The sequence below is a fragment of the Varanus komodoensis genome, unplaced genomic scaffold (genome assembly GCF_004798865.1).
Source record: "Varanus komodoensis strain SLA01 unplaced genomic scaffold, ASM479886v1 scaffold3, whole genome shotgun sequence".
In the NCBI taxonomy this organism is placed as follows: domain Eukaryota; kingdom Metazoa; phylum Chordata; class Lepidosauria; order Squamata; family Varanidae; genus Varanus; species Varanus komodoensis.
In genome coordinates, this window is record NW_025335761.1 from 13,207,724 (window position 1) to 13,233,059 (window position 25,336).

The 25,336-nt window shown below is 39.9% G+C and overlaps 1 protein-coding gene across 2 annotated transcripts in view; it reads left to right on the plus strand.

Annotated features, from left to right (window-relative positions):
• The first annotated feature begins 1,105 nt into the window (after window positions 1-1,105).
• FUT8 (fucosyltransferase 8) overlaps window positions 1,106-25,336 on the plus strand; it is a 131,474-nt gene continuing 107,243 nt past the window's right edge. For both annotated transcript variants that reach the window (XM_044436246.1, XM_044436247.1), the window contains exon 1: window positions 1,106-1,413. The gene's annotated coding sequence lies outside the window, so the exon portion shown is untranslated. The remainder of the gene's footprint in view (window positions 1,414-25,336) is intronic.

Genomic DNA, 25,336 nt, shown 5'->3' on the forward strand with positions numbered 1-25,336 from the left:
CTCCTGTCTTCCAGCCACTGCTAAAGCTCCTAAAAGACACCCCAAGCCATAGATACTGGGGCTGTCTTCTCCAGATTGTGATCCTGATCTGATCCACCTGAAAATCTGTTAGGTCCAAGACAGTCTGGGCCTGGGGATGGTTTCCGGGGAAACTGTCATAAGCCCTAGCTACATAGCATCACTATGACAATGTTCTCATAGTAAAATACAGGAAAGAGATTTCCAGTCTCACATCACCACTCTCTGATGAATTGCGTAGGATTCCTCTCCCAACTATAAATGTGGGAACAAGCTGTCGCATCACAAACAGGGAGAAATGGCCTAGTCAGGAAATCATGCATGGTTGGCACCATCCTATGGTGTACATGTGCAGCCTTAGCTTTACGTGCAAGCCCTGGAAGTTAGTGTAACAGGCAAACTGAAAGTATGGCTGATTTTAATACCGGTGTATTTTTAATTTAATAATATTACCAACATTTGATAAAATACCTGTGTCAACATCTTTGAGTTTTGTTTATGGATCGCTCCCCTTCTAGTTGTGACTTCGAGCGATTAGATAAACATTTCCAAAATTCAGGAGCCCGCGAAGGAGGGCGGGCTGCACCGACCCGGAGGAGTAAGGCCACTTTATGGCCAGTGCAATCAGGCCAAAGGAAATTGCAGCTCGCTCCCGCGTTCGGAGCACTGAAAACTGGAGCCAACTGGGCTCCATCTGTACTCCCGATATGGCTGCTCGAGTGTTCCCTGCTCCCTCCATCGGGCGCGATCAGGCGTGCTTGACTTGCGAAGTAGCCAGGACAGGACGGGAGACTTCAGGCTCTGAAGAACAGGAGCGGCGACACAACACGCATGCGTGCTGACAGCGCTTTCAGGCTGCTGTTATTACGAAGCTAACGTTCCACCCGCATGGAGATTTCGCACGAGTCCCCTCTCATTGGCTGCCTCTCATCCAGCACGAGCGTGTATGCCACACCCCTTTGTTCCGTATCTTCCCTTGGAGGCGAGGAGGGCCAATGGCTCGCGCTCCTCCTTAGCCGGCGCGCCCTCTTTTTTCTTTTTCTTTTTTTTATAGTTCCTCAGCTCGGGTTACTTCCTCTCCTCCCTTCAGGCTTTGGTGCGCGCGTGGGAGCGCGTTTGCGCGCGCCTTTCCCCCACCCTCTGCGTTCTGTCAGTGTCTCGCGCTCCTCCAGACTGTTCGTTCGAGGCTCCGTTAAGCGGCGGTGGGTTCCTGTTTCCGCCTTTTCATCCCACTCTACCTCCGCCCTCCCACCAACCCTCCCGCTTCCATCTTCTTCGCCTTTCGCGCGCCGCCTCCATCAGACCCGGCACCTCCGGAGGAGCGCCGGTGTCGAGACCGGAGGTAGCCAGAAGCCGGACCGAGTCTGCGGACAGGCAACGCTGGGACAAATTCGGGTAAGGCGAGGCCGAGGGGGGTGAAGGTCTGTACTCGAACTTGAGCGGATGCTGAGCTCGGCGCTGGCTCCTCGGGCTTTAACCCATCCTTGGTTACGGGCCTGGCGCAGCAGCAGCGGTTGCGGCTATCGAAGGCGTGTGGCGGTGGGCAGAGATGGGAAGGAAGCTCCGGACGGCGGACGAGTGGAAGGAGAGGGCTGTCCCCCCCGCCTTGGGTCCCTCTGCCTTGCCCTGGACAAAATCCCCAGGGAAGGAGGAAGGGATGTCATTCCGGCCAGGGCCTGGGCTCCTCGGATAGCTAGCAAGGGTGCCTCAGGGCCGAAGGGGGTAGCTAGGTGGCTCGCTTGCTGGGATTGTAGCGTTGCTATGTGGGTGCTGGGGAAAAGAAAGCGGCGGCGGCGGCGGCGCCAGCCGCGGTAGGGAAATTGATGGAAAGAAGAGAAGAACGTGCACAAGCTCCAAGTCTGGTACACAGAGTCGCCCGCCAGAATCGCGGCGAGCTGTATAAATGCCGCGGGAGCAGGCAGCCGCCGGTGTGCAGAAGCGGGGAGGGGAGGCGGACTGCAATCTGGGCAATAGGTGGGGTTGGAGGCGGCGGGTGCGTGTGGAGGGCGAATATGAACAAATCTGTGAGAGTGCTTTGCTTTCTTGCATGTTCTTACCTCCTCTATTCTTCTCTTTCCCCCCTTCCTGAGATTTAGAAGTGGTGGCTTTAAACTTTATTTTCAGAGTCGGGAAGTCCTCCTCCCCATAGCTTAGTGGACGTGTACATGTTTTTTCGGAGCGATATACCACAGCAAACGATGGCTGCCTTTTCATGGGCAGAGTTAAGAAACATTTTGAGGAGACCACCCACTGTTCAGAAAGAGTGGTTGACACGTTAGGCTTGGCACAGCCGGTGTTAATATGTTTTAGTCAACATGCCAAGTAAAACAATGTGCCTTTGTGTTTTACCTAATTTATGCTGTTTGTCCTTGGGTACCTTTTAATATTTATTTGTTTGAATTTAACTTGTTCAGCTGTTTTGTAGTGAACTAAACTGTTGAGCGGCATGTTTTGTCATAAAACCTGGTATTATCCGTTTAACATTCAGGGATGATCCCTGTTGAAAAAGATTGAAGAAAGTATGGTAAAGCAGATTGTAAAGATCTCTAATATACACAATTGTGATTTAGTTTGATGTTTTCTGTTCTGGTAAATATGGTATTGTACAGTTTCCATAAACATGTTCTAGGCCTTGACTCTGCAAATATTTACATACATTCTAAACTTGACGATTGACACTTTAACTTCTAGGAGTTGTCCCTTTTCCTTTAGTGGCAAAATTAACAGTACTAAAAGTGATGGTGTTCGAGGACCAAATCCTAGCCCTTTAAAGTACTTATGTGAATCAGAATTTGTTAGCCTCTATAATCCTTGACCTTGGAATGGAATTGATGATTTAAGTTGTCTTTAACAAGGCCTATTGAGGTTAATGCCATATTTAAGATTATTCTAGATTATTTTAGAAAATAATCTCATGCTTTAAACTTTCAGGGGTCTTAACATGTAACAAAAATAAAGTTATAGGTTCAGATATATTCTTAAAATAAGCATTTGCAGATCAGTCCCCATGACTACTGATAAGAAATTCCTCATAACTTTGTCAAAGAAAGAAACCTGGTACAGCCTGCCTGTTTATTGATGTGGTTTAATTTTGAATAATAGCTTTGTTGATTATGTATCCTTAAAAATGCACTAACATGCTTCTGTCCTGCTGATGTGCATACTTGCATAGTATGAAAGCAGAAAACTCAGTTATAAAGCCATTATAACATATACCGTATTTTTCGCTCTATAAGACGCACTTTTTCCCCCCTCAAAAGTAAGGGGAAATGTCTGTGCGTCTTATAGAGCGAATGTGTGTGTGCCCGACGCCCGGGATGCTGCCGGCCCGCTTGCACTACGTGGCACCACCTGGCCAGCATGCTCTCGGCGTGCCCTGCTCCCCCCCCCCCGGCGCAGGTGAGAGTTGTGCCGCTCAGGAGGAGGAGCTGCGGGCTTTAACCCGCTGGCCGCACGGAGAGACTGCTCACCCCCACCACCTGGGAAAACCTGCCGCCACTGCGCCGCCCGGAAGACCGCTGCTGGCACGCTGCCGGCGCGCCCTGCTCCACCCCCCCCCCGGCGCAGGTGAGAGCTGTTAATCACAGGTCAGTGTGTGTTTTCAAATGGCAACCCATCTTTTAATGAAGCCCATGGGGAAGTGATGGGGAATGTGCCTGTGATTATCAGGAAGCTTTCCACGAATCAGTTATCTGTTAGTTGATCAGACACATTTTTTTTAGGATCAGTGGATATTTGAACAGCATTGCCTTCGTGTATGAAGTTTATTCTTCAAAGGCTACTTAGTCCGCTGTGTGTTTGATTTACCATACAATATCTTATTTTTTGTCAGAAGTTTTTTTCTATTATTTACTAGTAGGGCAGCATGGACATTACTGGCTTTTTTAGATTTGTTATTGAATTGTCTGCAGCAGCTCTTGTATAACTGGTGTAGATTGTGGATTCCTTCAATAATTCCACTAATGACTAAGAAAGTGATGTCAGTGATTGTGAGCAACAGAGCTTCATAAATTCTGACTCTAGTGATGATGAGTTCTATGGGTTCAACGAAAACTAGAAGAGTACTAGAACTTTAAAGTCTCTCTTATGTTAATGATAGTGATGATGGTTCTTAATGCCACTGTTAACTGCTGTTCACTTTACAAGGTTGAAATACGGTATTACTGTATTCTGTTATAGTTTATTAAATAGTTTAGTAAACCATTTGATTCAGAATATTTTTTTCTTGTTTTCCTCCTCTTAAAACTAGGTGTGTCTTATGGTCAGGTGCATCTTATAGAGCAAAAAATACGATATATGCTCAGAAATAAGTTCCGTTTGGTTCAGTGGATCTTATTCTTTACTTAAGTATGTATAGGATTCGTGTTAGATAGCATCTTGGGAGAGATTTTGTGTTTGATTTTTAATTGTGCACAATTGTTTTTCCTTATGTTTAGAATAATTCTTTAATACGGACACTTTACCTTTACAAATAGTACTTATTTCAGAAATGTAAATTTCTGGCGGTCAGAGTACTAACAGTTAATAAAAACAGGGACTTAGGGGTTTCTTCCTTTCTTATTTTGGGGGGTAAGGCACATGTATCAGACTTCAATAGTTTCTATTTGCTTAGATTTACTTTATGTGATAGTGAAGGTTAATAAAGGCTGAATGTGTGATAGGATGGCATTAACTCTGCTCTGTAGTCAGGTAGGCTATTTAATAACTTGGAAATAGTAAACCTAGGCTATTCATATTTGAATAGGTTACGATCACTTTAAGAATACAGATTAGCACGTTAGTGTACATACAATAGAAATGAGTAGATAATTCTTCCGTCTGAAAGCTGAGTGTTTACTATTAAAACAAACCTATAATGAGTGTCAGTACTATTCTAAGTAGACTAGATTTCTCTGTTTTGTAGATATGGATGATACAACTAACCTTTTAAAAACATCATCATTTCTAGAGATTAGCAGTATATCATTTGAAGGTGTGAAATAAGATTTAAATCTATGGCTTATGTAGCTGCATATTTATCATGAATAAAGTAATTACACTGTTAAGTTGGTCTGGAGGGGGAGCTAGTGCCAAAGCAAAAGAAAATGTAAATTTATGTTAGAATCTTTCAAACCTCACAGGATATTTTCCAGTTTGATTGTGTTGGGTTCATGTTAATGTTGTAAAATGTTTGCATAGAAAACAAAGCCATTTTATTGCACTGTATTATAATGCATATTAAGTAAAATATGTTCATAAAGTTTGCCTATCAATATGTCCCACAAACAAAACATAAATTGCATATTTGGTATAGAAGTCCAGAGACATGTCATAAATAAAATATTTTATTTCTAATGTAATCATTATCTAATGTAATGAAATGTACCATTATGACTGTCAATTTTAGTATCAAAGTTCTTAATTTAAACCTACTTTTCTTGAACTGATTTTGTAGCTTGATTCATAACCTAGTTAAGTTACAGTACTTGGATGTAAGTAGGTTTGAGTTGCATTTCTAAATGCACTTTTTGGGGGAATAAAGCCCATTGAACACAGTTTGCTTCCAAACTGAGAAAATGCTCCCTGTAGAGTAGTCTCAAAGGACTGTACAGTATCTGGTGCTCTGGAGTTCCTGCTCAACAACATGAAGATGTAAGGTATTTGTCCCTTTAAAAGATGTATGACCCATCAAGGGACTTCATGTGCACAAAAGTACAGTAAGGAGACAACTTAGAGCCCCTCACTTAATTGTGTAGGCTGCCTACTCAGCCTTACCCCAGACACAGTCTGCATAGATGAAGCTGTGTGAGTAGACTTCCATGCAGGCTAGAACACTGAGATCACGGTCTTGCTACTGGGGAAGCATATATGTGTAGGCCTCAGCTATGTAGCCATCCATACTCAGTGTATGGATGTTGGGTGTGGGCCTGTGATTTAATGCAGGCCCACACCCTGAATTCAATTAATAATTTTCATCCATTAATTAATGAAAATTAATTTGAATGAAAAAATTAGGGGCAGAGACAATAGTTTGTATACAATCAAAGGGGTTTAGAGCATTAGAAAGTTCTAAAAACCATACTTGGAGAATTGCTTGATTAGAGTCAGTGCAAATACTTCAGTAATGGGCAAGTTTTCATGTTCTGTTGTAAGTTGGGCTGCTTTGATGTTGTATGGAACATAAATAGCTTTCTTATTCCATTTCAAACCATTAGCCAATCTACCTGAGAATTGTTTACACTGATTGGTGCAATCAAGAGTCTTGAACCTAGTGATGTCAAAGATTAAGTTGGAATCTAAGCATCAGAAACATGTCATCCATCTCTCTGTTATGGCCTTTTACAATGTGTGATCCTAGCAACTTTAAATTTAGAAGTAAGATATTTTTCCTGTAGTAAGTAGTTTTCCAAACTGTTGGAATGAACTACTATATGAAGATAACATTCAAGCATTCTTAAATGTAATCATAGATGATTATGATAGATGAGAGAATATATTCTTTTGGACAGCATTTTTTTTTTAAACGCAAGGAAATCTTTCATTTTCAAGGAACACTTAACACTAACCAATTTTCAGCAAATTAGAGAGGTCAGTGGGTGAACAGAGGCAGCATACATGCCAGGTAGAAAATATTGGTAGGTCCAAATTCTTAAATGTATGCTGAAGTGCTATTGTGTAGTGACTGTACTTATGTGGAGTTGCTCCACTTCTTGTTGCGATAGAGTGAAGATGATCTGCCTATCCATGCATGCATTGTATTGTAGTTTGTTGCTCTTTTCCACTTCATTGTTTACAGCTGCACTCACTGTTCTAAAAGTCTTGTTTATTTTAAATTTTATTTGAAATTATGCAAAAAATTAGGGCGGGGACTGTAGGCAGGCCCTGGGTTATGAATGAGTTTTGTTTCTGAGAAAACAGAAATTCGTCTTTGAATTGAATTAGTATGCAAGGCGGATCATGTGTAGGCTGGCCCTCCTCAGTCATGGGAATTAGGGACACAGGACCTCTATGAAAGTGGAAAAAATGGGAATATCGCTATCCCCTTCTGCTGCCCAAACTCACTAGTGCTTCCTCTTTGCAGCAAGGAAGTGCTAGAGAGATTTCCCTCTCTGAATGGGTGGGGAAGGAAGGCATGCTTCAGAGGCCTCCCTCTCTTCATTTTTGCTTCCTCTTTCTTTCTAAAGTGATTCTTTGTAGGCCTTTCCTCTCTCTCCTTTTGCTTCCCTTCTATGGTGATGATAATTTTCTGCAGTGATTTTTAAAAAATTAATAAACTTTAGGGCAGTTTGTTTTTAAGTATGGATTGTTTATAACTCAGATGTTCATAACTCAGGACTACTTGTTCAAACAACACCAATAGCAGGAAAATAAATGCGCAGATCATATAGCTAAATAAGTCTATACCATAATATAGTTATATCCAGAAAACATTGACACTAAGATATATACTCAAATGAAGCAAGATTGGTAAGATTGTCCAGCCATTGAATGATAGATGGTGGATATTTATTCTTCTAAGTGTGTCATATACACCTCTTTGCAATGATTAGGGTTCTCAAGAGTCCATTTTTCTTGTCCATATATTAATCCACAACACAAGGATACTACCCACATTACAGGGATATAATTTAAAGCACACGAGCATCTACAGTTCAAGAACAAAGTCAATGTGAGCAGTAACTTCCATCCAGAAAGAATTCGCCACATCATATGCTTCAGTAACACATTGTCTGCTTTCCATTTCTAGCATCTAGTAGAGCTAGCCAGCTTTTATGTAACTATCCTCTGTGGTGCCCAATATACACAAAATGCCATCTTTTTGAATCAGTATCAATTTTCAGGTCATAGAAGTTGAATATATGGAAGCTGAGGCAGCTTTCCATTGATTAGGCTGTATCAAGGATCCTACTTCCCTGTTCTGCTCCAGTTAAATATTGAACATCCACTTTATTATGTTACAAAGTACACGTATAAAAACTGTGTTAGCTTTCTTTAAAGGTCCAATTCCTCCAAGTGTATAGGAGGTGCTGAGGCACTAATTTATTTATTTAAAATATTTATATGCTGCCTACTCTACCTCTGGCATTTCTAGGAGGCTCATGGCCTGTATATGGTCACTAGATAGTGTTTTATTACCACCAGCACTAGATGATAAGTGATATGTGTGCCACACTGTTGCAAATGTAAACATTCATGGTCTGATTGTATTGATCTGCAATATAAATTCTGCTATCAGTCCAGTTCCTCTACAGAAATGACATGTTTCTCTGTTTTCAAGTCATGTTTCCACCATAAAGTTAATTCAGCATGGGATGCAAACATCAACGGAGGCATTTTATTTTGTGTCTCTGTAGCTGCTGAAATTGCAGATGGAGCCATTCCTTTTTCTTTAGTGTGCCTAGACACTAGTGCATACAGCTGAAAACAGGTGTCAAAAAGTTTGACTATAAAATATCCCATATAGAATTGTAAATGAAAAAAGTCTTTGATATGATAATAGAGACAGTCTGTGATTAAGAAAATGCAAAGAATTGCTTAGATGTCAACATCCAATGGATTGGAATGGTTCTCCATTCCACGATTGTGGCCCATATGGTCAGTGCTGAACTGGAGTCAAGCTTGCACATGGTCTAAAACAGCCTTCTCTAATCTGGTGACCTTCAGAAACATTTGGACCACAACTCCCAGAATTCCCATCCATCAAGGCTGTTGACTGGGAATTCTGAGAGCTGCTGTCCAAATGTGTATGGAAGACATAAGATTGGGGAAGGCTGATCTAAAAATTTTAAAGCAGGCTGAAATGTGATTTTAAAAAAGGAAGAAATTTTATAAAATATGGCTGCAATTTGTGCAGACTGTTTAAATATAGCCATAACTTGTGTAAATTGCAGCCATATTTTACCCAAATTTGCTTATTTTATTTTGATATTTCAAAAAACAAATCATGGCCTGCCTTGAAAATGGAAGTTTACTCTGACTCCCTCACTTTTGGCTATAGAATCTCAAGGTATGCTGAAGTCCATTGAGTGCAAGTGGGTCAGGTTCTGCAGTGTTGCCCATCTCTACAGTATAAGCAAACAGCTGCCAGAGTATAACTTTACATCCTAATTGACGACTATGTTCTTATAAGTGAAAAACTGGGGAAGAGAAAACCCTTTCCATAAATGTTGTCGTTACATTGCATTTATATTCCACCTTTCTTCATCCGTCAAGGAACCCAAGGTGGATTACAAGGTTCCCCTCATCTCCATTTTATCTTCACAGCAAAAATTCTGTGAGATAGGTGGAGGGTCTCTCTCTGGCCCAAAGTCATCAAGTGAGCATCATGGCCAAGTATGGACTAGAATCTGATCTCCTGAATCTCAGTCTAGCATTCTTAACCCCTGTTCCAGAATGGCTTTTATAAACTTCCAAAAAGCTGAATAGCCTTTTTGTAAATACATTTGGGTAAACTAAAGGAATATTATGTAAAGCATGATTTACCCAAAGTAAAATATCAATCTTAAGCATATTAAACTTAGCTCAAGTATTTCAGCAAGGTTCATCTTTCCAAATCAAGAGATATTTCTGTCTGTAAATACGCTTACATTCATTTTAATCATCTGTATTCCAAGGTACATAATAACTTCTGGACACCATTGGAAGTCTCATTTAGTAATGACATCTAATATCTTAATATTATTTACTGGCATTAATTTGGATTTTGATTAACGTAATCAATAAATATAATTGGAAAGTAAATCAAAGGAGTCCATCTTACTTTGGCATAGAGTATTCTAACCTCTTGATAAATAACAAGTTATCTGCATATAAAACTGTTTTATATTCATCCAGCTCATGCAGAAATCCATGAATTTCTCTGCTCTACTTCCACAGATGAAAAGTTCTAAGCGGCGCTCAAGTATCAGGGGAGAAAGGATAGCCGTGCCTTGTGCTTCCACTGCACAGAATAAATGTGAAAGAATTCAGTTTGTAGTCACCCACAGCAAAGGAGAGAAAATTCCAATTCAGCTTAAAAATTGCTGTGAAAAACCATTTTCCCTCCAACATACAAACATTAACTGCCAGTATAATTTGTCAGTGTTTTCCTAGTACTGGCAAGTCCCTGGGTTACGAATGTCTAAGTTACGAACTGTAACCAGGTTACTTACGAACTGCCATAAAGTCTATTAATTTAATAATTCAGGTTAAAGACAAACAATTCGTAGTAAGGAACACAAACTAGTTTCTGTGGTCTCCCGCAGAAGGTGTCATCATGACAGAGACATAGGAAGTGAAAGGGTAGAAAGGTAGGCCTCCAAAGCATGCCTTCTTGCTCTACCCATCTGGAGAGAGAAATCCCTCTAGCATTTCCTTGCTGCAAAGAGGAGGCACCGGTGAGTGAAAGGAAGGACAGGGAGTAAGAACATAAGAATGTAATGAATGAAGAAGAGCCATGCTGGATCAGAACAAGTGCGCGTTCTCTCTCTCTCTCTCTCTCTCTCTCTCTCTCTCTCTCTCTCTCTCTCTGCGCATGCGCACGTGTGTGTGTGAGTGAGAGAGAGAGAGAGAGAGAGAGAGAGACCATCTATGGTATGTATGGTCAACAGTATTAAAAGTTAAGGGCAGGGACTAGAGCTACTTTTTCCAGGGATCCTGAATGTGGAGGGCCAATTGTATATGGAAATGTTTTTAAGTGTTTTGTATGCATAGAAAGGTTTTACACACACACACACACACACACACACACACACGGCAAACTTTTGGCTTACTCATGCTAAATACAACCTGTGCATATGACCTATGTACCAATTTCACTTTAAAACTTTCTCAGGAACAGAACTTGTTAATAATCCAAGGATTGCCTGTATCAAGTGAAACAGTCACTCGTACAACTATTCTTTTACTAGTCAAAGGTAACAAGTTTTAAATTCTTTGTGCCCTGTCTTTGGCAAATAATTCCTACTTGATTAGGATGCATTAATGTGTATCTGATATGCACATGCTAGGCTTGTCATGAGCGGAGCTGACAGGAGCCGGGGGTCAGACTAGATGGCCTGGGAGACCCCTTCTGACTCGCTCTGTTTCTGTGTTTCTAACGTATGTGTTGCATGCTAAATTTGTTAGCAAAAGTTGTTAAGCCTGTAAAAACTTTGCCAGTAGTTCTTTCTGCTGCAGGTTGAATTGTTGAAAGGTGCAGATCTGATTGTTTCCCTGTAGAATCCCTGTCTATACACTAATTGTTGTTATGGTTGTCTGAGATTTATGGTGATCTTATGAATTAATGCTCTCCTAAAAGTTCTGCCCTTGATAGCCTTTCTCAGCTTTTGTAAACTCCATCCAATATAGTTCAGAATAAAATTTCTGAAACTCTAAATTTATATCCCTTGAGGTTGTGTATATATTGTGGTGGTTATCTTTAATAAATAGATTCTGTGTTGGGTGGGAGGTTGTTTCAAGGAGAATTTTGCTTGGCCATTCTCCTCTGATTATAACTGATATGAGTAAACATTTTCCTTTAGATGGATGTAGCTTATTTGATTCCTATTTAACTCAGAACATTGAAATTTTTATAGATGTTTTGGAAAGTACAGGTTGTGAATTGAGCTAATAAGGACTTCATTGTTTTATCCAAATTCTTGTCTTGGATCTTTAATATTTCTTTTGCAAGAAGCATATACCATAATCCTCTCCCTCATATATAACTTAGATGCCTCACATTTAATAGCTCATGAAGTAGCTGAATCCATGTTAATCTCAAAGTATTCCTTAAATATGGAAGCCATCTGTGTTTGAAAGTTATCATCATTAAGAAATGAAACATTGATGTACCAAGTGCCAAAAGCCTTAACAGAATCAGACAATTTAATTCCAAAATGAACAGGGTTTGAGATAGCATTTGTATCAATATCACATGTTTTCAACATACTGAAATAGAGGAAAAGAAACCTAAAATAATCTGCTCTAAAATACTTTGGATGTACAGATTATATATTCCAGAGGATATAGCATGAACCATACATACATCTGTCAAACTTAGTTCAGGCATATAAGCCTTCAGCATTGGACTAATAAGAGACTGAAATTTGTTAGGGAGGGTATTACCATCCAAATCTGAATCAAAAATCTAAAGTCCTCACCAATTAACAGATGGGCATAAGCAATAGCAGGCAGGTGCCTTAAGTATCTATAAAACATGGCAGATGAATCCAAATTAAGACTGTATACATTCCCTATAGCAAATACCATGTTTTGATAATTTGATCAGCAAAATAAGGAAGCAGCTGGATGAATTGGTGGCTAATTTAATAAATAAATTGATTGGTAGCACTTTTTCAGATGTTTTATATATTAGTTTATTCATAAGAACCCAAGAGCACTAACCTTCCAGCTGCCAGTGGGAAATCACATATGTTATCTTTCCTTATAGGTGTCTTGCTCCATCCTGTTTAGCACTTTAGTTGCTCTTTTCTGCGCTGTTTCCAACTCTACAGTCTCCTTTTCCAGGTGTGGTGCACAGAACTGTACACAGATCTATGCATGGTTGCACCATAGATGGGCATTGTGATCTTAGGCAGTTTTGTTTTCAGTTCCTTTTCTAATTATCTGTGACATGGAGTTTTCCCTTTTCATAGCAGCCACATCCTGCGCTAATAACTTCATTGAACTATCTACTACAACGTTGGGATTTCTTTCTTGGTTAGTTACCACTAGCTTCAGCCTATATGCAAAGCTGGGATTTTTCCCCCCATTGTGCATCATTTGCTTACACTGAACCTCATTTGCCATTTTGATGCTGATTCTCTCAGTTTGGTTAGACCCTTTTGGAGATCTTTTTGTAATCCTGTTTTCTTTTAAGCACCCTAAATAATTCGGGGTCTTTAGCAAACATGGCTACTTGACTGCTTGCTTCTAATTCCAGATCATTTGCGAATAAGTTGAAAAGCATTGGTCCCTGTGATATCCCACTGCTTATATTCCTTCTTCGGACCAATTTACCATTTATTCTTACTGTCTGTTTTTTGTTCTTTAACTAGTTAGTGAATAAGACAGCTTCTCCTCTTGTTCAGTTTTCTCAAGAGTCTTGGTAAGGAACTTTGTCAAAGCATTTTGAGTTTATAATAACGTTATTTATCAGCTTTCTTGAGCCCACAAACTCATTTACACTCTTAAAGTATGCTTAAAAAATTAGTGAGATAGGACTTACCTTTGCAGAAGCCATTTATCCTGCAGTATGCTAATTTTATGTTTAATAAGGCTTTCAGCCAATTTACCCCCAACAATTTCTTAACATCTGAACACATAAAATGTTGATTAGTAGGTTCTGGGTGTTTTGTATTTGTTTAGCAACTCAATAAATTTTTGTGGCTAGGCATAGTGATGATCCCTAAATAATTCCTGAAATAGTTACTGACCTATAATCAAGCTATACTGAATTATTGATTATCTAACAAATGGGAGGCCTCCTTGTTGATACAGTAGTGCTTGTTCTATAATAAAGGAAGCTGTGATCTGAAAAGTAAAGGTGGCTTTAAGCTTCAAGGGAACAGGAGATGGTTTCCTTAAGTTTGGCACTAGATTTGGTGACAGCATTACAAGGGGGAGACTCTGAGTACTGTGTAAATATCTTACTTTGCTCTCTTAGTTTGACTTCATTTTCCTCAGCTTGGTTCTCTTCTGGGGTTCTGGAATACAACTCCCAGTATTCTTGTCAATTAGCCATCTTATATAGGACTGATGGGAATGGAAGCAAATATCTGGTGGGTATTAGGCTGAGGGAGGCTGCTTTATTTATTTTGGTTGTACACATCCTTAACTTTCTTTGAGTCTGATTTTGCAGCCAACTGTGGATTTGCCTAATAATTGTTCCATATAGCCCACTTTCAATTAGTTTGCTGGTCTGAATGTCATTGGGCATTTTATCAAAAACATTACTGAAGTTATATTATGTCCATTGCATTCTGTTGTGAGTTGGTCTCTTCCCTCCTTTCTTCTGTTTATTAAACTCAAAACCTTTGAGGTACAGTTCTTTTATTGAAACTTAACAGGTTATAGAACAGTTTGGACTCTAAATAGTCTCTTGCTAAAGTTGCAGGAGAAGCATCTTTCTATGTAAAGAACTGAATCCTAATTGAAACTTCCCCTTTGTCCTCACTTTCAGTAAACCTTCTGATTCTACTTTAAAGGTGGCTCTTGCTGCTTAAGGACTAGGTGATGGGAATGCTTGGGACTGTGTATTTGGGTAGATCATTATCCCACCACTGTCCAACTGAGTCAAGGAGTTCCTCTTGCATTTGCTACCCCTACCACCCTGAAAACCTTTTTGCTCTTTCTAAAGGAGGTAGATTCTCATCCTTTGTCTGAGAAATTTCAGCTCTTCCTTGTTCCTTTTGTCTCCTCCTCAGAATTGGATAAGTCTATCTGAGCAGCTGTAATGAGTGAGAAATGGGTCCCCTCTTTTACGCATTCCCACAGTCCAAGAAGATTAAATCCATCCTGGCTTCTGGTAATGACTTCATTGCCTTCAGGGAGCTTACAGATTGACTTTAGTATCTGTTCCAGAATTTTCCCAGGGACTGATGTCAGACTAAATGGTTTGTAGTTCCTAGGGTCCTCTTTCCCTTTTTTGGAGATGGGAAAAAGTTAGCCCTCTGGTCATCAGGCACTTCACTAATCCTCCATGACTTTTGAAGGATGATAGACAGTGGTTCTGAGAGTTCTTCTGTCTGTTCCTTCATTACTCTAGGATGCAGTTCATCAGGCCCTGGAAATTTGAACGCTATCAAGGAAATTCAGTATTCCTTGATCATTCGTTTATTAACCTCAAGCTTCAGTCTTATCTCTTTGTATTTGGTGTTTGCCAGGAGGGTCATAGACTTGCTTTTGGGGGAAGACTGAGTTTTCTTATCTGTTATCAATTTGCCCTCCTCATTGAGAAATTGAATCACCATTTCTTTTTGCTCTTTTACTGTGCATGTATCTGAAAAAAAAGTTTTTTTGTTGCATTTAGCATTCTTTGCTAGCCTTAGAAAAATGGATGCAAAATATAGAAAAGCAAAATAAAGCCTACATTCATCTGTGGTCACATTGTTTTCTGGGATAAATTGAAGGATGCATCATGTTGCCTACCTTCTAAAGTTGCCTGGGAGAGTGACACATCAATTCTTTTTCCCAGGTTGAGAACATAAGACCATACCTCTTGCCATGGATTTTATAAAGTTCCTCCCTCCCAGTATTGCAAAGTCTGTCAGTATACACAAAGGCTCTAACCCACCTCACCTGCTTCTTGGGAGATGGAGAGGGAGGCAGATCTGCTACTCTAAGTCAAACAGTTTTATTGTCAGAGCAAGAGCAGCTCTTACCTACAGAATGACTGGGGAGACAGACAGCTTCACAACACTTCCTGATAAGTTGTAGGCTCTAAAATCTTTGTATCGCTTCAAGAAACTACCTTGGCTTTTAGATACTGGGAAAGTACACTACCTGTTGAACCTTAAGTTCCTCACATTCTTCCAGTAGAGCCCATCCAGTATGGGATGTATCAGTTTTGATTTGGAGGTTTTCTATTCAGGCATTAATAAAGTTGCAATCTTGTGTATACTTCCATGGGTTCCATTGGTAAGTCTTAAGCTTACTTTTGAATAGGCAGGCAGAGGATCAGCTCCTTGTTGCAATGAATAGGTAAGAAATTCTCTGTTGCTGCCGGAATTATCATTTAGTCTTAGTAGAGGCAGAAGAACATCAGAGGAGGGAAAATTGTCTACTTTTAATCCTGGATTTTAGATCAGTTGTGAGTTTTATTTCTTTAATTGAACTTTGTATTTCCTAATGCAGTTAGCACCTACATTTAGAAAATCTCTGTTTAAATTGGTTCCCAAGAATCTCACTATTATGGTTTGATCTCCATAATTTGGAGTGTGAATCAAGAGAAGGGCTATCCTGCTTTTTAAGAGTTTGATACTGACTTCTTGGAATTTGAAAGATTTACAAACAGTTTCTTGTTAAAAATGTTGAAGGTGTCAAATATACCACATTATCTTAATATACAAAGTGATAATGTTAAGAGGTTTTCAGTTTTATCTGACATTAAAATTTTTATTAAAAAGGACTATTGGATGGTAGCCGGTTTTATCTCCTACTGCTGAACAGCTGTGCTAGTTTGGGTTCATGCCCAGGAGAATGAGTCTACAGCATAGGTGATTCAGCATTGGGTAGTGGATGGTGAGGACCCTGCATGGCATACTGCAGGGATATGAACTGGGGTGTTCTCTCACAAAGAGAGTTGTTGTCTTAGCAAGGGACTGTAGGCAGCTGAAGTCTTAAAAAAGCGTGTACTTTCAGAGGCTCTGCCCCTGTGATATGCTAGCTGTGTGCATGTGTTATGTGCTATCAAGTCGTCTTTGACTTATGGTGACCCTCCGAAATGACCTCTCTGTGACAGCTCCATTCAGCACTTCCAAGTTCAAGGCTGTGGCTTCCTTTGTGGATTCAATCCATCTTTCATTTTGTCTTCCCTTTCAAGTTCTGCCTTTGACTTTTCATAACATGATTGTCTTCTTCACTGAATCTTGCCTTGTCCTGATGTGTCTGAAGTATGACAGCCTCTGTTTTGTCACTTTTGCTTCTAGGAAAAGCTCTGTCTTAATTTGATCTAGGACCCTCTCTTGGTCCAGGGTATTCACAAAGCTCTCCTCCAGCACCATGTTTTGAACACACTAATTTTCATCACTGTCCAGATGTCACACCCATACTTTGTAATTGTGAATACAGGTTGTAGCACAGAATTATTTCTGTAGGTTCATGTTCCTGTATAGCAGGCACAGGAGAAGCTGGAGTCATCCTTAGAGGAAGGCTGTGATCAGTGCCTGGAAGGTGTATAAGGAATGCTGAGGTTATTCTGGTTTGTCAGTCTGCATTCTCCTGAAGAGACTGTTGAACCTCTGACTCTGGGAATACAGTGGTACCTTGGCTCATGAACTTAATCTGTTCCAGGACTCTGGTTGTGACCCAAGTTGGTCATGAGCCAAGTCAGATTTCCCCATAAGGGTCAATGTAAATAAGTTTAATCTGTTCTGCAACTTTTTTTTTTTTACTCACAAAAATTTGAAGCAAAGTGACAAAGAACAACAAAGATTGCAGCCATCTCCCCCACCAGCGATCGTGCAGGGGGGTGGGGGGGAGACGCGTGCTATCATGGGTGTGCTGGGGGGAGGGGGGCACGGGTGAACTAGGGCAGGGAACATGGGTGCAATCGTGGCCATCTCCCCCCACAGCACAAACGCAGCCATCTTCCCATCCCCCAGCAAGACCATGATCGCACCCGTGCAGGGAAGGCAGGCATGCTCGCAATCATCACCCAATGCAGAGTCCGCAACCTGCGGCAAAATTTTTATGACATTTTTGTTTGTGGCCCAATTTGGTTGTGAACTGAGGTGTTCGTGAGCTAAGGTACCACTGTATGATGCCAGCTGCCACTTGCAGATCGGGGAGGGACAGTTCTGTTTCCCCTGTGCTGCCTTGAAATCTGCCCTTTAGGGTTGGGGAATCCCCAGAACAGGTTATGGAGTGTGGGGGGGGGGAGCTGTAGAGGGAAGGTGGGGAAACTCCCAGTGTGCAAGAAGAGGTCTGTACATGCAACATTGCATTTTGTCCATTGTGTTTTAACTTGGAACCCAAATGGAAAGTGATATATGAGATTATTTATTTATTTAAAATTTCTTATATACCATCTAATTATTGTAAAATCTCAAGATGGTTTACATAAAAAGAATACATACATACATCTATATATATAAATTGTTATTGCAACAATAAAACAGTTAAAAACTCCTTTGTGTTCATACTTGCTGCAATGAATTAAAATATATTATTGATTAAAAAAACTTGGAGAATAGAAAGGTTTTGGCCTGGTGCCGGAACAAATAAAGCATTGTCAGCTGGTGTACCTCTGTGGGGAACGAGTTCCATAATCGGGGCACTATCTCAGAGAAGGCCCTGCTCCTCATAACAGCCCTCCTCATCTCTTTCAGGTAGGGCTCTTGGAGGAGGACCTCCACAGATGATCTTACAGTCTGGGTGGGCTCCTATGAATGAAACTTTCCCTTAGATCAGTGGTTTTCAACCGACTGGCACTGGGCTGCCGACTGTTTCCTGTGGGTCCCTGAAAGAGTTGCATTGGGACTAGCTGTGCTTGCCCTGCCAATTCACCACCTCTTCCTCATCCAAGGAAGCTGGGGAGGGGAGAGACAGCTCAGTAAGAGCCAGCTGGGAGCTGGGAGCCATGCCGGTTGCTATGATTATAGTATTGCATTTGTACTGATTTTGTATTTTGCTGTTGTAAATGTTTGATCAAGTATTCTTGAAAAGAAGCAAGAACAGATTTCACACTAGCCTTATTTGAATTAAATATCGCTCTCTAAAAATTTCAATTGTATTCGATTACATTTAATTTCAGTATTTTATTTTATTAGCATTTTTACTGCTCAGTTTCTGGTTATTTTAGAGAATTTTCAGTTTTGATATTATATTTAAAAACTAATAGATAAAATTATACATTATGTATACATTGTTTTTTATTTCTGCCTCAGTGGTCCCCAAAATAATTTTCCTATTTTTGCCAGTCCTCAACTGCAAAAAGGTTGAAAACCACTGCCTTAGATAACCTAAACCATTTAGGGCTTTATATGTTATATATTTAAAGAAGTAATTGTTCTGTAAAATGCAGCTAGAGAAGCAGTGATCTCTGCACCACTTTATTTGTGTTCAGAATTTTATTAATGTACATCTAAATAGTACATTTTAATACCATAAAATATTGCAAAGAAGATTAAGAGCCAGTAATAAAAAGAATTAAAATGTAGCCTATCATACCAATAAATCAAATAAATAGAGCTAAAAATTAAGTAGAATTCCAGGGCATCGGCATCAAAATTTTAGAAGCTTTGGATCCTATAAATGTGTTTGGGGTTTTTTTTTGTATGTTTCTTTAGGTCTTGAAACTGGCTGTTATTGTTTTCTTTTGTTTTAAGAAAGCTATCTCACCCTTACCAGCTGCTGATTAGTGCAATTGGCTGATACCAGATTAGAAGTATGCCCCCTAGAGCAGGGGACATAGGCATTATTTAGGTGTGTGAACAGTGTAAAATGTGGAAACTAATCCAATTACATCCTCTCTTAGCATTCTCTCTTAATAACTTGATTGGAAGATTACAGTCTGAGGATTCTCAAGAAAGACTATTCTCCGTGGTCCCATTCCCTAGCCTTTCATCCCAGCTGTTCAAGGTACTTTTCTTACCAGAAAAGGTGAAAATGTTTCAGTTGTTTCAAAAATGTTATGGAGAACAATGAATTGGGGGATAGAGATTGATAAAATGTTGTGGAGAAAAGGATTCCTCCTACCATTGTCTCTCAAATTATTAGGATTTTGTCTCCCAGTTTCTTCAGACTGCTGCTTGAATTAGCTCAGATAACTGGGTGTGTTCCATGCACTATATTCCTAAAGAAACTGCTCTCCCGCAATGGAGCAGTAATGGCCGCCGGCACACATGTCTTAAAGATGGGTTCACACAAATCTACAGAAACTAAGTATCCAGTGTTAGTATCCATGGTGTCTAAATGGAATATTCCGGTTCAGAGTCTGTGTGCTTCTGCGTGCAAATTACTCTGTGTTTTCATGAGAGGTCAACTGGAGGAGAAGGCTGTTGCCACTATGTAGTGTCTAGTTGTGCCTGGGCATGCGCAAGAACAACTGCTGAGCAAAGAGGCTTTTGCACTTTTTTAAAAAACCTGAAACTTCCCTTTACTCTCTGATATTGGGTTTTCTTGGAAACATCTTAATGATTTTGGTTGGAAACAGGATAACTGACTGAATGGATTTCTGTTATCATCCAGTAACTGTTATATAAAATGTATTAATCTTCTGTTCTGTAACGTACAGCTCATAGCTTATCATTAAATGCTTGACTGAATGAAATTATGTTCTTGAAGATGCTCTGATTTAGTTGACTTCAGACAGTATTCAGGATAGGGATGGGAATATACTGCCTGCAATCTAAAATTAGACTTGCTGATACCCTTTGGCAGATTTGTGTTAATAAGTAATTTTAAGCAGCCAGACTTTCAGAAAAAATCTTGATAGGATAAATGTTTGAACTTGTAAATATCTGTCCAAATGACTGACTTATTCACACACTTAATTGGACTAGCTCAACTGACCTTGCATTTGTTTTGGCATTCTTTGTAGTCTAAATGTTGAAATTCTCTGCAGCTAGGTTGAATTCTGACCTTATAGAGTTCTTTAGAAGTGTCAAAGCATGTAGATAGGAATTTATTTCATTTCTATGGTGCCCCACAGCTGAAGTGTTTTGGACAGTTGGCAATGATTTATAAAAACAGAAAATAAAAATGCAAAAAGCATCATAAAATCAGACAGTGTTAAAAAGTTTAAAACAGCTGAAAAAAGATAATAACAAAGAGAGACTCAGCGAAAACACCAGAGGTGGGTAATCCCCCTTAGGTCTCTGGGTGGCCAAGGAAGTCTTTAAAGGCTTCAGAAAAGAGAGCCATCTTAACCTTGTGCTGAAAAGACAACTGATTTGGTTGCAGCCAGGCTGCAGTGAGGAGGTGGCTCCATAGATGGGGAGCCATAGACAGGTGATCTTAGAAATATGGATGTCCAAAAATATTTTGATAAAGTCCCAATAAAGTCTCCTGAATAAACTTAGCAATCATAGACTAAGTGGACATGTTATCTTATCTATCAGTAATTGGTTAAAGACCACACAGCTGAGAATGAAATAGAAAATTAAGAAGTGAGGTAGAGATGTGAAGGTTCAGAAAAGTACTGAAAGAAAATTTTAAAGAGGTGTGTGTTTGAAAAAATCAAGGAAAAACATGTTGCTTTTTTGTCTCTAAGCTCTTGATTTATACTTTTTAATTTGCTTATAAATTAACTGACTTGGGAATGAGCAGTGAGGCAGCCAAATTTGCAGATGATACCACTTTATTTAGGGAAGTGAAAGCAGCCTGCAAAAGGAGCTCTCCAAGCTAGGGGGATGGGCAATAAAATATATACAAACATAGAAACAGAGTGAGTCAGAGAGGGTCTCATGGGCCATCTAGTCTGACCCCCGGCTCCAGTCAGCTCCGCTCATGACATGCCCACCGTGTGCATGTCCAGCCTATCCTTGAACACCCTCACCGATGAGGCCTCAACCACCTCCCTTGGAAGCCCATTCCATACTCTTGGGACCCTAACTATCAGGAAGTACTTCCTGGCATCTAAATTGAACATTGGTTCCCTGAGCTTCACTCTGTTGCATATTTCAATGTAAGTAAGAACAAAGTTATGCATTTGTGGCAAAAAAGTGATCCTAAATTCACACATGCACTGATAGGGTTTGAACTGTTATTGATTAACTAGGAAAGTGATATTAGCGTTTTGTGAATAGTTTAGGAGAGCATCAGCTCAGTGACCAGCTTTGATGACCTATGGCAACTCATCATAGATCATTATTTGGGACTATTTAACCCATGATGAACCAGAATACTCCCAGTGTCTCATTCCATATTCAACCCTTGCTTGGGGATTGTTTTGTTATAAAAACTGGGCAAACGTGTTTACTGGGTTCACATGGCACAACAACCCCTGAGTATGGACTTCTTATTCAAAATGTCAGTCACACATTTAGCCAGCCCCACCATAACATATGGTAGACTCCCATGTCATGCCAAGATACCCATTGTGCTCCAGTTGTGGGAAAAAGTGAATTCCAAGCTTGAGAGTATTAGGAAGAGAGTAGTAAATAAGGCGTTAGTTTGCCCAGCAAGTATTGGTTTGTACTTATGGAACAAAACCAATGAAAGACGAAGGAGTAACATTGCAAAGAAAAAACAGTGTGAAAGTTCCTTTATTTACTTCACAGCCAGTCATGGCTCCTGGTTGTAAGTGTCCAAATATGGCTATTGAGAAGAGATTCCCTTTATATTTAAAAAAATGAAAATGTGCAAAACTCATACAGTGCAGCAAATTGATGCAGGAACTAGTTGTAGGACTGAAACTCCAGTGCAAATGGTACTCTATTTAGTTGTAAATTAACTTGGTTTAGAGGGCAGATTTGCACTGTTTGGAAATATATGAGGTAGTTATCAGTGTGCAGTCCATTGAAACTGTACTTCTAAAAACTCAGAGGATTACAGGTAACCTATGTAAGACAGAATGAATGCAGAACTGAAGTAGCCTTCATGATCTTTCTGACTTACAAAACATCAACCATCCAACTGTGGTACTTTGGAGGGAGAGGAAGGGGTGCTAGAACACTGTCAGAATACATCCAGTTTTGTTGGCACTAGTCTCTTCTCATTCCTGCCAGCAGAATGACCACTAAACCCCTTTTCTATGGTCACTCTTACAACCTTGAGATGTACCTGGTGTGGTTCGCTCTGTGCCAGCTGCAAGGAAGGGAGGACACTCAAGTGTGGATCTCTAGCTCCAAGGTTACATCCAACAAGGTTGGAGCTGTTTTCCAGCTTTGGAACTGGAAATTTGAATGACCCTAATGGCCCCCTTGATCTTGTGTAGGGGCCATAGGTTTGATGTTAAATAATGCATTTGAACCACTTCAATTTAAATCAGTCCTACCTGCCATGTATTTAATGTTTTTGATGGTGAGATGTAAAAATCCAGAACCTGAACTTTTTCCCTGTTCTTTAATATGGGGCATGAGGAAAGGAGACAGTACCAGCACCAGCTGAAGTGCAACCCACCTGCTGTAGCCTGTGATTGTCATGCCCTTCCGTAGGCACTGGGATTGGAAAGGGAGATGGCAGTTTCGTTATCCATTTCAATAACATTTGGACAGAAGAAATAGTGGGCGTGTGAAGCCGCCTAAGTTTGTGATCAATTATTCTCATCTCCTTTGCTTGAGAGACAATTAGTGAGGTTCAAGCTATTAACATATAATGATGTCGCCTCTGTTTAATTTGCCACCTTGCAATGTGTCGACCCCATACATTATCATCTCCAGTCATTTACAGTTGTGTAGGCCAGGTACTGTCTCCTCCAGTTGGTATGAAGGTTATACTATAAACGAAGTACTCTTCACATGCAAACCAAACAAAAATTTAAGTGTAAAGCAATTAAGAGAACAAGCACATTCTGGTCACAGTAGGTTTAAAATTGTCTGATAACAGTGATAAGGTTGTTCAATTCCAGCTCTTATAGATAAGCTTTGTAACACACAGTTTCCTGTGGGACATAAAGCTGGTTACCATGCAAGGGGCAGAAGGATTTGGGTTTTCCAGAAGCTTCTAGTTGGCTGTTGTTGGTAATAGGGTGCTGAACTAGTTGGTTTATCTGGACTTCTAGAAAGCTTTTGACAATATCCTCAGTGTACAAATTTAGCTGTCATGGGATAAGACAAAATGTCTTCTTGCGAATAGCTAATTGGTTATAGAGGAGGAAACAAAGGACATGAACAAGCAGGCATTTCTCACAAGCAATGTGTAAACAGTGTGGTCCTCTAAAGATACATAGTGGGACTGGTGCTTTAAAAAAAAAAAATCATAAATTAGGGTGCTTAAAACAAAAGTTGATTACAATGAGCTTAGTAGAGTTGTCTTCAACCTGGGAGAATAGACATTAAATTAGCAACTATAATTCCGTGTAAGTAAGTTTAAAGTGATACACAGTATGCTAAAACAAACAAACAAAGCAGGTTTCTTGTAAATGCTGGTGGTCAGTCTCCACTCACTCAGATTCCACGAAAGGGATTTTGGAGTTGGGGTGGATAGCCTGCTGGAAGTGACCTAATCTGTGGGTGCTGTGAAAAAGGCAAATTTCTTGTTGGATATAATTAGGAAAGAAATCTGCAATAAAACTGTCAATATCATAATGCTCTTATATAAAATCATGGTATGGCGATGTTTCTAGTGTTATATACAATTCTGGTCATCACATCTCAAAAAAGATGTTGCTGTGCTGGAAAGGGTGCAGTAAAGCAAAACCAAAATGTTCAAGAAGGTGGAGCATCCCCTTCATTAAACATTAAAACATTTTGGGCTTTTTAGCTTAGAAAAAAGGAATGAAAGGGGAAATGATGGAGGTGTATAAAATTATGCATAATCAGGAGAAAGTTTGCAAGGAGATTTTCTCTCTCTTGGTCTCAGTACTGGAACTTAGGTTATCCAGTGAAGCTGAATGGTGAAAGATGCAGTTCAAATAAAAGGAAGTACTATGTGACATTATAAAACTATTAATTTTGTTACACAAGGCATATGTGATGGCCACCAATTTGACCTGTTTTAAAAGGGGATCTAATTAGCCAATAGGGCTGGTTCCAGACATTTTGCTACTTGAGGCGGAACACCAAATGGTACTCCTACCCCGTAAGTCAAGTTGTATAGTACCCAAACCTAAGTTGCTTTCATATATGAGACAGAATATTGCAAAAGTGCCTCTTCATCCCTGACACCAAAAGCAAAATAACAAATAACTAATTATTTTCTACAGTTTCATTCTAATCAACATCCGATGCCAGAAGTAGCAGTCTTACCCTGTCTAATGACAGGTCTAGCTCTGGGATAGTTGATGAAATATAGGGCTATCGTGATGGCTACAGTATAAGTTTCAGTATCTGAAGATGTATGCCTCCATATACCACTTACTAAAGAAAGTGAAAGAGAAGGTGGTATTACACTTATGTCATGTTTGTAGACTTAATATGGGCATCTAGTTGGCCACTGTCTAAACATAATGTCAGGTTAGACTACATAGGCTTCGCCTGATTCCATAGAGTTCTAATAAGTTTCTAATGCTGATATGATAGTGCTTTTCTTCTAAATTCCTGACATCTTTCAGATGAACCAAAAATATGTACTCTGTTCAGCTCATCTGTGGGTTGCTGTTTGTGCACGCGCACGTGTGTGTGTGTGTGTGAATCTGAAACTATATAGCTCTTTTTGATGGAGATAAGTAGTCTTTCTCATTTCCTAATACTTTAATTGACTTCCACCCAGTTTAGATAATGAAGTGGTGGTGTTGGGAGTTTCAATGCCTGGGAAAAGAAATAAAAGAAAATCATTTTTTTCAAACAGTACTTGCTTTTACAAATTTATGTAATATATTTTTTCCCATAAATCACCTTTTTAAAAATAAGCCATGGGTCAACCTCTGATTCCTGGGCTCACAGCCATGACAAACCATTGGGTGCCATTGGATACATTGCAAACATGGTACTCATGGGTGCCTGGCACAGCATGGCACTCCCTTGAGTAAACGAGGCCATGATTTTAATCTTGCACTGTATGTTTTAATAGACATTTAAATAATGTTTAAAGTTGCTTTGAATAATGTTGATAAAAT